Below are 13,450 nucleotides of genomic sequence, written 5' to 3' on the forward strand. Positions count from 1 at the left end.
GGGAGTGAGGACCCTATGTTGGAAAGGAAATTAGGGAGTGGAGACCCTATGTCTAAAAATAAAAAAATCAAGTAAGGAGTGGAGACCCTATGATGAAAAAGAGACTAGGGAGTGGAGACCCTCTGTCTAAAAATAAAATCAACTAGGGAGTGGAGACCCTATATTGAAAAAGGGACTAGGGAATGGAGATCCTATGTCTAAAAATAAAATCAACTAGGGAGTGGAGACCCTATGTTGGAAAACATACTAGGGAGTGGAGACCCTAAGTTGGAAAAGAGACTAGGTACTGGAGACCCTATGTCTAAAATAACTTCAACTAGGGAGTGGAGACCCAATGTTGGAAAATAGACTAGGGTGTCTGAGACCCTATGTCTAAATTAACATCAACTAAGGAGTGAAGACCCTATGTTGGAAAAGGAGACTAGGGAGTTGAGACCCTATGTTGGAAAAGCAACTAGGGAGTGGAGACCCTATGTTGGAAAAGGAAACTAGGGAGTGGAGACCCTATGTTGGACAAGAGACTAGGGAGTGTAGTCCCTATGTCTAAAATAACATCAACTAGGGAGTGGAGACCCTATGTTGGAAAGGAAACTAGGGAGTGGAGACCCTATGTATAAAATAACATCAACTAAGGAGTGGAGACCGTATGTTGGAAAGGAGACTAGGGAGTGGAGATCCTGTGACTAAAAATAAAAATCAACTAAGGAGTGGAGACCCTATGTTTAAAATAACATCCACTAGGGAGTGGAGACCCTATGTTGGAAAGGAGATTAGGGAGTGGAGACCCTATGTCTAAAATAATATCAACTAAGGAGTGGAGACCCTATGTTGGAAAGGAGACTAGGGAGTGGAGATCCTATGTTGGAAAAGAGACTAGGGAATGGAGACCCTATGTCTAAAATAACGTCAAGTAGGGAGTAGAGACCCTATGTCTAAAATAAAAATCAACTAGGGAGTGGAGACCCTATGTTGGAAAAGTGACTTGGGAGTGGATACCCTATGTCTAAAATAAAATCATCAACTAGGGAGTGGAGACCCTAGGTTGGAAATATCAACTAGGGAGTGGAGACCCTATGTTGGAAAAGAGACCAGAGAGTGGAGACCCTATGTATAAAATAAAATCAACTAGGGAGTGGAGAACCTATGTTGGAAAAGCGACTATGGAGTAGAGACCCTATGTCTAAAATAACATCAACTAGGGAGTGGAGACCCTATATTAGAAAAGAGACCAGAAGGTGGAGACTTTATGTCTAAAATAACATCAACTAGGGAGTGGAAACCCTATGTTGGTAAAGGAGACTAGGGAGTGGAGACCCTATTTCTAAAATTAAAATCAACTAGGGAGTGGAGACCATATGTTGGGAAAGAGACCAGAGAGTGGAGACCCTATGTCTAAAATAACATCAACTAGGGAATGGAGACCCTATGTTGGAAAGGAAACTAGGGAGGGGAGACCCTAAGTCTAAAATAACATCAACTAGGGAGTAAAGACCCTATATTGGAAAGGAAATTATGGAGTGGAGACCCTATGTCTAAAAATAAAAAAATCAACTAAAGAGTGGATACCCTATGTTAAAAAAGAGAATAGGGAGTGGAGACCCTCTGTCTATAAATAAAATCAACTAGGGAGTGGAGACCCTATGGTGAAAAAGGGACTAGGGAGTGGAGACCATATGTCTAAAAATAAAATCTACTAGGGAGTGTAGATCCTATGTTTAAAAAGGGTCTACGGAGTGGAGACTCTATGTCCAAAAATAAAATCAACTAGGGAGTGGAGACCCTATGTTCGAAAACATACTAGGGAGTGGAGACCCTAAGTTGGAAAAGAGACTAGGGAGTGGAGACCCTATGTCTCAAATAACTTCAACTAGGGAGTGGAGACCCTATGTGGAAAATAGACTAGGGTGTGTGAGACCCTATGTCTAAATTAACATCAACTAAGGAGTGGAGACCCTATGTTGGAAAAGGGGACTAGGGAGTGGAGACCCTATGTTCGAAAAGAAACTAGGGAGTTGAGACCCTATGTTGGAAAAGGAGACTAGGGAGTGGAGACCCTATGTTCGACAAGAGACTAGGGAGTGTAGTCCCAATGTCTAAAATAACATCAACTAGGGAGTGGAGACCCTATGTTGGAAAAGTGACTAGGGAGTGGAGACACTATGTATAAAATAACATCAACTAGGGAGTGGAGACCCTAGGTTGGAAAAGAGACCAGGGAGTGGAGACTTTATGTCTAAAATAACATCAACTAGGGAGTGGAGACCCTATGTTCAAAAAGGAGACTAGGGAGTGGAGACCCTATGTCTAAAATTTAAATCAACTAGGGAGTGGAGACCATATGTTGGAAAGGCGATTAGGGAGTGGCGACCCTATGTCTAAAATAAAATCAACTTGGGAATGGAGGCCCTATGTTGGAAAGGAAACTAGGGAGTGGAGACCATATGTCTAAATTAACATCAACTACGTTGTGGACTCCCTATGTTGGAAAAAAGACCAGGGAGTGGATGACCCTATGTCTAAAATAACATCAACTACGTAGTGGAGACCTTATGTTGGAAATAAGACCCGGGAGTGGAGACCCTATTTCTAAAATTACATCAGCTAGGGAATGGAAACCCTATGTTGGAAAGGAGACTAGGGAGTGGAGACCCTATGTCTAAAATAACATCAACTTGGGAGTGAAGACCTTATGTTGGAAAGGAGATTAGGGAGTGGAGATCCTATGTCTAAAATAACATCAACTAAGGAGTGGACACCCTCTGTTGGAAAGGAGACTAGGGAATGGAGACCCTATGTCTAAAATAAACATCAACTAGGGAGTGGAGACCCTATGTTGGAAAAGTGACTTGGGAGTGGATACCCAATGTGTAAAATAAAATCATCAACTAGGGAGTGGAGACCCTAGGTTGGAAATATCAACTAGGGAGTGGAGACCCTATGTTGGGAAAGAGACTAGAGAGTGGAGACCCTATGTCTAAAATAAAATCAACTAGGGAGTGGAGACCCTATGTTGGAAAAGCGACTAGGGAGTAGAGACCCTATGTCTAAAATAACATCAACTAGGGAATGGAGATCCTATGTTGGAAAAGAGAGCAGGGAGTGGAGACTTTATGTCTAAAATAACATAAACTAGGGAGTGGAAACACTATGTTGGAAAAGGAGACTGGGAAGTGGAGACACTATGTCTAAAATTAAAATCAACTAGGGAGTGGAGACCGTTTGTTGGAAAGGCCACTAGGGAGTGAAGACCCTATGTCTAAAATAAAATCAACTAGGGAATGGAGACCATATGTTCGAAAGGAAACTAGGGAGTGGAGAGCTTATTTCTAAAATAACATCAATTACGGAGTGGAGACCCTATGTTGGAAAACAGACCAGGGAGTGGAGACCCTATGTCTAAAATAACATAAACTAGGGAGTGAAGAACCTATGTTGGAAAGGAAACTAGGGAGGGTAGACCCTGTGTCTAAAATAACATCAACTATGGAGTGAAGACCCTATGTTGGAAAGGAAATTAGGGAGTGGAAACCCTATGTCTAAAAATAAAAAAATCAACTAAGGAGTGGAGACCCTATGTTGAAAAAGAGACTAGGGAGTGGAGACCCTCTGTCTAAAAATAAAATCAACTAGGGATTGGAGACCCTATGTTGAAAAAGGGACTAGGGAGTGGAGATCCTATGTCTAAAAATCAAATCAACTAGGGAGTGGAGACCCAATGTTGGAAAACATACTAGGGAGTGGAGACCCTAAGTTGGAAAAGAGACTAGGTAGTGGAGACCCTATGTCTAAAATAACTTCAACTAGGGAGTGGAGACCCTATGTTGGAAAATAGACTAGGGTGTGTGAGACCCTATGTCTAAATTAACATCAACTAAGGAGTGAAGACCCTATGTTGGAAATGGAGACTAGGGAGTTGAGACCCTATGTTGGAAAAGAAACTAGGGTGTTGAGATCCTATGTGGGAAAAGGAGACTAGGGAGTGAAGACCCTATGTTCGACAAGAGACTAGGGAGTGTAGTCCCTATGTCTAAAATAACATCAACTAGGGAGTGAAGACCCTATGTTGGAAAAGTGACTAGGGAGTGGAGACCCTATGTATAAAATAACATCAACTAGGGAGTGGAGACCCTATGTTGGAAAAGAGACCAGGGAGTGGAGACTTTATGTCTAAAATAACATTAACTAGGGAGTGTAGACCCTATGTTGGAAAAGGAGACTAGGGAGTGGAGACCCTATGACTAAAATTTAAATCAACTAGGGAGTGGAGACCCTATGTTGGAAAGGCGATTAGGGAGTGTGGACCTTATGTCGAAAATAAAATCAACTTGGGAATGGAGGCCCTATGTTGGAAAGGATACTAGGGAGTGGAAACCTTATGTCTAAAATAACATCAACTACGTTGTTGAGACCCTATGTTGGAAAAAAGACCAGGGAGTGGATGACACTATGTCTAAAATAACATCAACTACGGAGTCGAGACCTTATGTTGGAAATAAGACCCGGGAGTGGAGACCCTATTTCTAAAATTACATCAGCTAGGGAGTGGAGACACTATGTTGGAAAGGAGATTAGGGAGTGGAGACCCTATGTCAAAAAAAATATCAACTAAGGAGTGGACACCCTATGTTGGAAAGGAGACTAGGGAGTGGAGACCCTATATTGGAAAGGAGTCTAGGGAATGGAGACCCTATGTCTAAAATAAACATCAACTAGGGAGTGGAGACCCTATATTGGAAAAGTGACTTGGGAGTGGATACCCAATGTCTAAAATAAAATCATCAACTAGGGAGTGGAGACCCTAGGATGGAAATATCAACTAGGGAGTGGAGACCCTATGTTGGGAAAGAGACTAGAGAGTGGAGACCCTATGTCTAAAATAAAATCAACTAGGGAGTGGAGACCCTATGTTGGAAAAGCGACTAGAGAGTAGAGACCCTATGTCTAAAATAACATCAACTAGGGAGTGGAGACCCTATGTTGGAAAAGTGACCAGGGAGTGGAGACTTTATGTCTAAAATAACATAAACTAGGGAGTGGAGACGCTATGTTGGAAAAGGAGACTAGGGAGTGGAGACCCTATGTCTAAAATTAAAATCAACTAGGGAGTGGAGACCCTATGTTGGAAAGGCCACTAGGGAGTGAAGACCCTATGTCTAAAATAAAATCAACTAGGGAATGGAGACCATATGTTGGAAAGGAAACTAGGGAGTGGAGACCTTATGTCTAAAATAACATCAATTATGGAGTAGAGATCCTATGTTGGAAAACAGACCAGGGAGTGGAGACCCTATGTCTAAAATAACATAAACTAGGGAGTGGAGACCCTATGTTGGAAAGGAAACAAGGGAGGGGAGACCCTGTGTCTAAAATAACATCAACTAGGGAGTGAAGACCCTATGTTTGAAAGGAAATTAGGGAGTGGAGACCCTATGTGTAAAAATAAAAAAATCAACTAAGGAGTGGAGACCCTATGTTGAAAAAGAGACTAAAGAGTGGAGACCCTCTGTCTAAAAATAAAATCAACTAGGGAGTGGAGACCCTATGTTGAAAAAGGGACTAGGGAGTGGAGATCCTATGTCTAAAAATAAAATCAACTAGGGAGTGGAGACTCTATGTTGGAAAACATACTAGGGAGTGGAGACCCTAAGTTGGAAAAGAGACTAGGTAGTGGAGACCCCATGTCTAAAATAACTTCAACTAGGGAGTGGAGACCCTATGTTTTAAAATAGACTAGGGTGTGTGAGACCCTATGTCTAAATTAACATCAACTAAGGAGTGAAGACCCTATATTGGAAAAGGAGAGTAGGGAGTTGAGACCCTATGTTGGAAAAGCAACTAGGGAGTGGAGACCTTATGTTAGAAAAGGAAACTAGGGATTAGAGACCCTATGTTGGACAAGAGACTAGGCAGTGTAGTCCCTACGCCATATCGGCTTTATATCACGTTTGGAGACCCTACGTTGGAAAGGAAACTAGGGAGTGGAGACCCTATGTATAAAATAACATCAACTAAGGAGTGGAGACCGTATGTGGGAAAAGAGACTAGGGAGTGGAGATCCTATGACTAAAAATAAAAATCAACTAGGGAGTGGAGACCCTATGTCTAAAATAACATCCACTAGGGAGTGGAGACCCTATGTCTAAAATAACATCCACTAGGGAGTGGAGACCCTATGTTGGAAAGGAGATTAGGGAGTGGAGACCCTATGTCTAAAATAACATCAACTAAGGAGTGGAGACCCTATGTTGGAAAGGAGACTAGGGAGTGGAGATCCTATGTTGGAAAAGAGACTAGGGAATGGAGACCCTATGTCTAAAATAACGTCAAGTAGGGAGTGGAGACCCTATGTCTAAAATAAAAATCAACTAGGGAGTGGAGACCCTATGTTGGAAAAGTGACTTGGGAGTGGATACCCTATGTCTAAAATAAAATCATCAACTAGGGAGTGGAGACCCTAGGTTGGAAATATCAACTAGGGAGTGGAGACCCTATTTTGGAAAAGAGACCAGAGAGTGGAGACCCTATGTCTAAAATAAAATCAACTAGGGAGTGGAGACCATATGTTGTAAAAGCGACTATGGAGTAGAGACCCTATGTCTAAAATAACATCAACTAGGGATTGGAGACCCTATATTGGAAAAGAGACCAGGGAGTGGAGACTTTATGTCTAAAATAACATCAACTAGGGAGTGGAGACCCAATGTTGGAAAAGGAGACTAGGGAGTGGAGACCCTATGTCTAAAATTAAAAACACTAGGGAGTGGAGACCGTATGTTGGAAAGGTGACTAGGGAGTGGAGACCCTATGTCTAATATAAAATCAACTAGGGAATGGAGACGCTATGTTGGAAAGGAAACTAGGGAGTGGAGACCTTATGTCTAAAATAACATCAACTACGGAGTGGAGACCCTATATTGGAAAAAAGACGAGGGAGTAGAGACCCTATGTCTAAAATAACATCAACTAGGGAGTGAAGACCCTATGTTGGAAAGGAGATTTGGGAGAGGAGACCCTATGTCTAAAATAACATCAACTAAGGAGTGGAGACCCTATGTTGGAAAGGAGACTAGGGAGTGGAGACCCTATGTTGGAAAAGAAACTAGGGAATGGAGACCCTATGGTCTAAAATAAAAATCAACTAGGGAGTGGAGACCCTATGTTGGAAAAGTGACTTGGGAGTGGATACCCTATGTCTAAAATAAAATCATCAACTAGGGAGTGGAGACCCTAGGTTGGAAATATCAACTAGGGAGTGAAGACCCTATGTTGGGAAAGAGACCATAGAGTGGAGACCCTATGTCTAAAATAACATCAACTAGGGAGTGGAGACCCTATGTTGGAAAAGCAACTAGAGAGTAGAGACCCTATGTCTAAAATAACATCAACTAGGGAGTGGAGACCCTATGTTGGAAAAGAGACCAGGGAGTGGAGACTTTATGTCTAAAATATCATAAACTAGGGAGTGGACACGCTATGTTGGAAAAGGAGACTAGGGAGTGGAGACCCTATGTCTAAAATTAAAATCAACTAGGGAGTGGAGACCCTATGTTGGAAAGGCCACTAGGGAGTAGAGACCCTATGTCTAAAATAAAATCAACTAGGGAAAGGAGACCCTATGTTGGAAAGGAAACTAGGGAGTGAAGACCTTATGTCTAAAATAACATCAACTACGGAGTGGAGACCCTATGTTGGAAAAAAGTCCAGGGAGTGGAGACCCTATGTCTAAAATAACATCAACTACGGAGTGGAGACCTTATGTCTAAAATAACATCAACTAGGGAGTGGACACCCTATGTTGGAAAGGAGACTAGGGAGTGGAGACCCTATGTCTAAAATAACATCAACTAGAGAGTGGAGACCCTATGTCTAAAATAACATCCACTAGGGAGTGGAGACCCTATGTTGGAAAGGAGACTAGGGAGTGGATACCCTATGTCTAAAATAACATCAGCTAAGGAGTGGAGACCCTATGTTGGAAAGGAGACTAGGGAATGGAGACCCTATGTCTAAAATAACATCAACTAATGAGTGGACACCCTATGTTGGAAAGGAGACTAGAGAGTGGAGACCCTATGTTGGAAAGGAGACTAGGCAATGGAGACCCTATGAATAAAATAAACATCAACTAGGGAGTGGAGACCCTATGTTGGAAAAGTGACTTGGGAGTGGATACCCTATGTCTAAAATAAAATCATCAACTAGGGAGTGGAGACCCTAGGTTGGAAATATCAACTAGGGAGTGGAGACCCTATGTTGGGAACGAGACTAGAGAGTGGAGACCCTATGTCTAAAATAAAATCAACTAGGGAGTGGAGACCCTATGTTGGAAAAGCAACTAGAGAGTAGAGACCCTATGTCTAAAATAACATCAACTAGGGAGTGGAGACCCTATGTTGGAAAAGAGACCAGGGAGTGGAGACTTTATGTCTAAAATATCATAAACTAGGGAGTGGACACGCTATGTTGGAAAAGGAGACTAGGGAGTGGAGACCCTATGTCTAAAATTAAAATCAACTAGGGAGTGGAGACCCTATGTTGGAAAGGCCACTAGGGAGTGAAGACCCTGTGTCTAAAATTAAATCAACTAGGAAATGGAGACCATATATTGGAAAGGAATCTAGGGAGTGGAGACCTTATGTCTAAAATAACATCAATTACGGAGCGGAGACCCTATGTTTGAAAACAGACCAGGGAGTGGAGACCCTATGTCTAAAATAACATCAACTAGGGAGTGAATACCCTATGTTGGAAAGGAAACTAGGGAGGGGAGACCCTGTGTCTAAAATAGCATCAACTAGGGAGTGAAGACCCTATGTTGGAAAGGAAATTAGGGAGTGGAGACCCTATGTCTAAAAATAAAAAAATCAAGTAAGGAGTGGAGACCCTATGATGAAAAAGAGACTAGGGAGTGGAGACCCTCTGTCTAAAAATAAAATCAACTAGGGAATGGAGACCCTATGTTCAAAAAGGGACTAGGGAGTGGAGATCCTATGTCTAAAAATAAAATCAACTAGGGAGTGGAGACCCTATGTTGGAAAACATACTAGGGAGTAGAGACCCTAAGTTGGAAAAGAGACTAGGTAGTGGAGACCCTATGTCTAAAATAACTTCAACTAGGGAGTGGAGACCCTATGTTGGAAAATAGACTAGGGTGTGTGAGACCCTATGTCTAAATTAACATCAACTAAGGAGTGAAGACCCTATGTTGGAAATGGAGACTAGGGAGTTGAGACCCTATGTTGGAAAAGCAACTAGGGAGTGGAGACCCTATGTTGGAAAAGGAAACTAGGGAGTGGAGACCCTATGTTGGACAAGAGACTAGGGAGTGTAGTCCCTATGTCTAAAATAACATCAACTAGGGAGTGGAGACCCTATGTTGGAAAGGAAACTAGGGAGTGGAGACCCTATGTATAAAATAAACTCAACTAAGGAGTGGAGACCGTATGTTGGAAAGGAAACTAGGGAGTGGAGATCCTGTGACTAAAAATAAAAATCAACTAGGGAGTGGAGACCCTATGTTTAAAATAACATCCACTAGGGAGTGGAGACCCTATGTTGGAAAGGAGATTAGGGAGTGGAGACCCTATGTCTAAAATAACATCAACTAAGGAGTGGAGACCCTATGTTGGAAAGGAGACTAGGGAGTGGAGATCCTATGTTGGAAAAGAGACTAGGGAATGGAGACCCTATGTCTAAAATAACGTCAATTAGGGAGTAGAGACCCTATGTCTAAAATAAAAATCAACTAGGGAGTGGAGACCCTATGTTGGAAAAGTGACTTGGGAGTGGATACCCTATGTCTAAAATAAAATCATCAACTAGGGAGTGGAGACCCTAGGTTGGAAATATCAACTAGGGAGTGGAGACCCTATGTTGGAAAAGAGAGCAGAGAGTGGAGACCCTATGTATAAAATAAAATCAACTAGGGAGTGGAGACCCTATGTTGGAAAAGCGACTATGGAGTAGAGACCCTATGTCTAAAATAAAATCAACTAGGGAAAGGAGACCCTATGTTGGAAAGGAAACTAGGGAGTGAAGACCTTATGTCTAAAATAACATCAACTACGGAGTGGAGACCCTATGTTGGAAAAAAGTCCAGGGAGTGGAGACCCTATGTCTAAAATAACATCAACTACGGAGTGGAGACCTTATGTCTAAAATAACATCAACTAGGGAGTGGACACCCTATGTTGGAAAGGAGACTAGGGAGTGGAGACCCTATGTCTAAAATAACATCAACTAGAGAGTGGAGACCCTATGTCTAAAATAACATCCACTAGGGAGTGGAGACCCTATGTTGGAAAGGAGACTAGGGAGTGGATACCCTATGTCTAAAATAACATCAGCTAAGGAGTGGAGACCCTATGTTGGAAAGGAGACTAGGGAATGGAGACCCTATGTCTAAAATAACATCAACTAATGAGTGGACACCCTATGTTGGAAAGGAGACTAGGGAGTGGAGACCCTATGTTGGAAAGGAGACTAGGCAATGGAGACCCTATGAATAAAATAAACATCAACTAGGGAGTGGAGACCCTATGTTGGAAAAGTGACTTGGGAGTGGATACCCTATGTCTAAAATAAAATCATCAACTAGGGAGTGGAGACCCTAGGTTGGAAATATCAACTAGGGAGTGGAGACCTTTTGTTGGGAACGAGACTAGAGAGTGGAGACCCTATGTCTAAAATAAAATCAACTAGGGAGTGGAGACCCTATGTTGGAAAAGCAACTAGAGAGTAGAGACCCTATGTCTAAAATAACATCAACTAGGGAGTGGAGACCCTATGTTGGAAAAGAGACCAGGGAGTGGAGACTTTATGTCTAAAATATCATAAACTAGGGAGTGGACACGCTATGTTGGAAAAGGAGACTAGGGAGTGGAGACCCTATGTCTAAAATTAAAATCAACTAGGGAGTGGAGACCCTATGTTGGAAAGGCCATTAGGGAGTGAAGACCCTGTGTCTAAAATAAAATCAACTAGGAAATGGAGACCATATATTGGAATGAAAACTAGGGAGTGGAGACCTTATGTCTAAAATAACATCAATTACGGAGTGGAGACCCTATGTTTGAAAACAGACCAGGGAGTGGAGACCCTATGTCTAAAATAACATCAACTAGGGAGTGAATACCCTATGTTGGAAAGGAAACTAGGGAGGGGAGACCCTGTGTCTAAAATAGCATCAACTAGGGAGTGAAGACCCTATGTTGGAAAGGAAATTAGGGAGTGGAGACCCTATGTCTAAAAATAAAAAAATCAAGTAAGGAGTGGAGACCCTATGATGAAAAAGAGACTAGGGAGTGGAGACCCTCTGTCTAAAAATAAAATCAACTAGGGAGTGGAGACCCTATGTTCAAAAAGGGACTAGGGAGTGGAGATCCTATGTCTAAAAATAAAATCAACTAGGGAGTGGAGACCCTATGTTGGAAAACATACTAGGGAGTAGAGACCCTAAGTTGGAAAAGAGACTAGGTAGTGGAGACCCTATGTCTAAAATAACTTCAACTAGGGAGTGGAGACCCTATGTTGGAAAATAGACTAGGGTGTGTGAGACCCTATGTCTAAATTAACATCAACTAAGGAGTGAAGACCCTATGTTGGAAATGGAGACTAGGGAGTTGAGACCCTATGTTGGAAAAGCAACTAGGGAGTGGAGACCCTATGTTGGAAAAGGAAACTAGGGAGTGGAGACCCTATGTTGGACAAGAGACTAGGGAGTGTAGTCCCTATGTCTAAAATAACATCAACTAGGGAGTGGAGACCCTATGTTGGAAAGGAAACTAGGGAGTGGAGACCCTATGTATAAAATAAACTCAACTAAGGAGTGGAGACCGTATGTTGGAAAGGAAACTAGGGAGTGGAGATCCTGTGACTAAAAATAAACATCAACTAGGGAGTGGAGACCCTATGTTTAAAATAACATCCACTAGGGAGTGGAGACCCTATGTTGGAAAGGAGATTAGGGAGTGGAGACCCTATGTCTGAAAGGAGACTAGGGAGTGGAGATCCTATGTTGGAAAAGAGACTAGGGAATGGAGACCCTATGTCTAAAATAACGTCAATTAGGGAGTAGAGACCCTATGTCTAAAATAAAAATCAACTAGGGAGTGGAGACCCTATGTTGGAAAAGTGACTTGGGAGTGGATACCTATGTCTAAAATAAAATCATCAACTAGGGAGTGGAGACCCTAGGATGGAAATATCAACTAGAGAGTGGAGACCCTATGTTGGAAAAGAGACCAGAGAGTGGAGACCCTATGTATAAAATAAAATCAACTAGGGAGTGGAGAACCTATGTTGGAAAAGCGACTATGGAGTAGAGACCCTATGTCTAAAATAACATCAACTAGGGAGTGGAGACCCTATATTAGAAAAGAGACCAGAAAGTGGAGACTTTATGTCTAAAATAACATCAACTAGGGAGTGGAAACCCTATGTTGGAAAAGGAGACTAGGGAGTGGAGACCCTATTTCTAAAATTAAAATCAACTAGGGAGTGGAGACCCTATGTTGGAAAGGTGACTAGGGAGTGGAGACCCTATGTCTAAAATAAAATCAACTACGGAGTGGAGACCTTATGTTGGAAATAAAACCCGGGAGTGGAGATCCTATTTCTAAAACTACATCAGCTACGGAGTGGATACCCTATGTCTAAAATAACATCAACTTGGGAGTGGAGACCCTATGTCTAAAATAACATCCACTAGGGAGTGGAGACCCTATGTTGGAAAGGAGATTAGGGAGTGGAGACCCTATGTCTAAAATAACATCCATTAGGGAGTGGAGACCCTATGTTGGAAAGGAGACTAGGGAGTGGAGATCCTATGTTGGAAAGGAGACTAGGCAATGGAGACCCTATGAATAAAATAAACATCAATTAGGGAGTGGAGACCCTATGTTGGAAAAGTGATTTGGGAGTGGATACCCTATGTCTAAAATAAAATCATCAACTAGGGAGTGGAGACCCTAGGTTGGAAATATCAACTAGGGAGTGGAGACCCTATGTTGGGAACGAGACTAGAGAGTGGAGACCCTATGTCTAAAATAAAATCAACTAGGGAGTGAAGATCCTATATTGGAAAAGCGACTAGAGAGTAGAGACCCTATGTCTAAAATAACATCAACTAAGGAGTGGAGTCCCTATGTTGGAAAAGAGACCAGGGAGTGGAGACTTTATGTCTAAAATATCATAAACTAGGGAGTGGACACGCTATGTTGGAAAAGGAGACTAGGGAGTGGAGACCCTATATCTAATATTAAAATCAACTAGGGAGTGGAGACCCTATGTTGGAAAGGCCACTAGGGAGTGAAGACCCTGTGTCTAAAATAAAATCAACTAGGAAATGGAGACCATATATTGGAAAGGAAACTAGGGAGTGGAGACCTTATGTCTAAAATAACATCAATTACGGAGTGGAGACCCTATGTTTGAAAACAGACCAGGGAGT

This window comes from Nicotiana tabacum, chromosome 4, assembly GCF_000715075.1.
Source record: "Nicotiana tabacum cultivar K326 chromosome 4, ASM71507v2, whole genome shotgun sequence".
NCBI lineage: Eukaryota > Viridiplantae > Streptophyta > Magnoliopsida > Solanales > Solanaceae > Nicotiana > Nicotiana tabacum.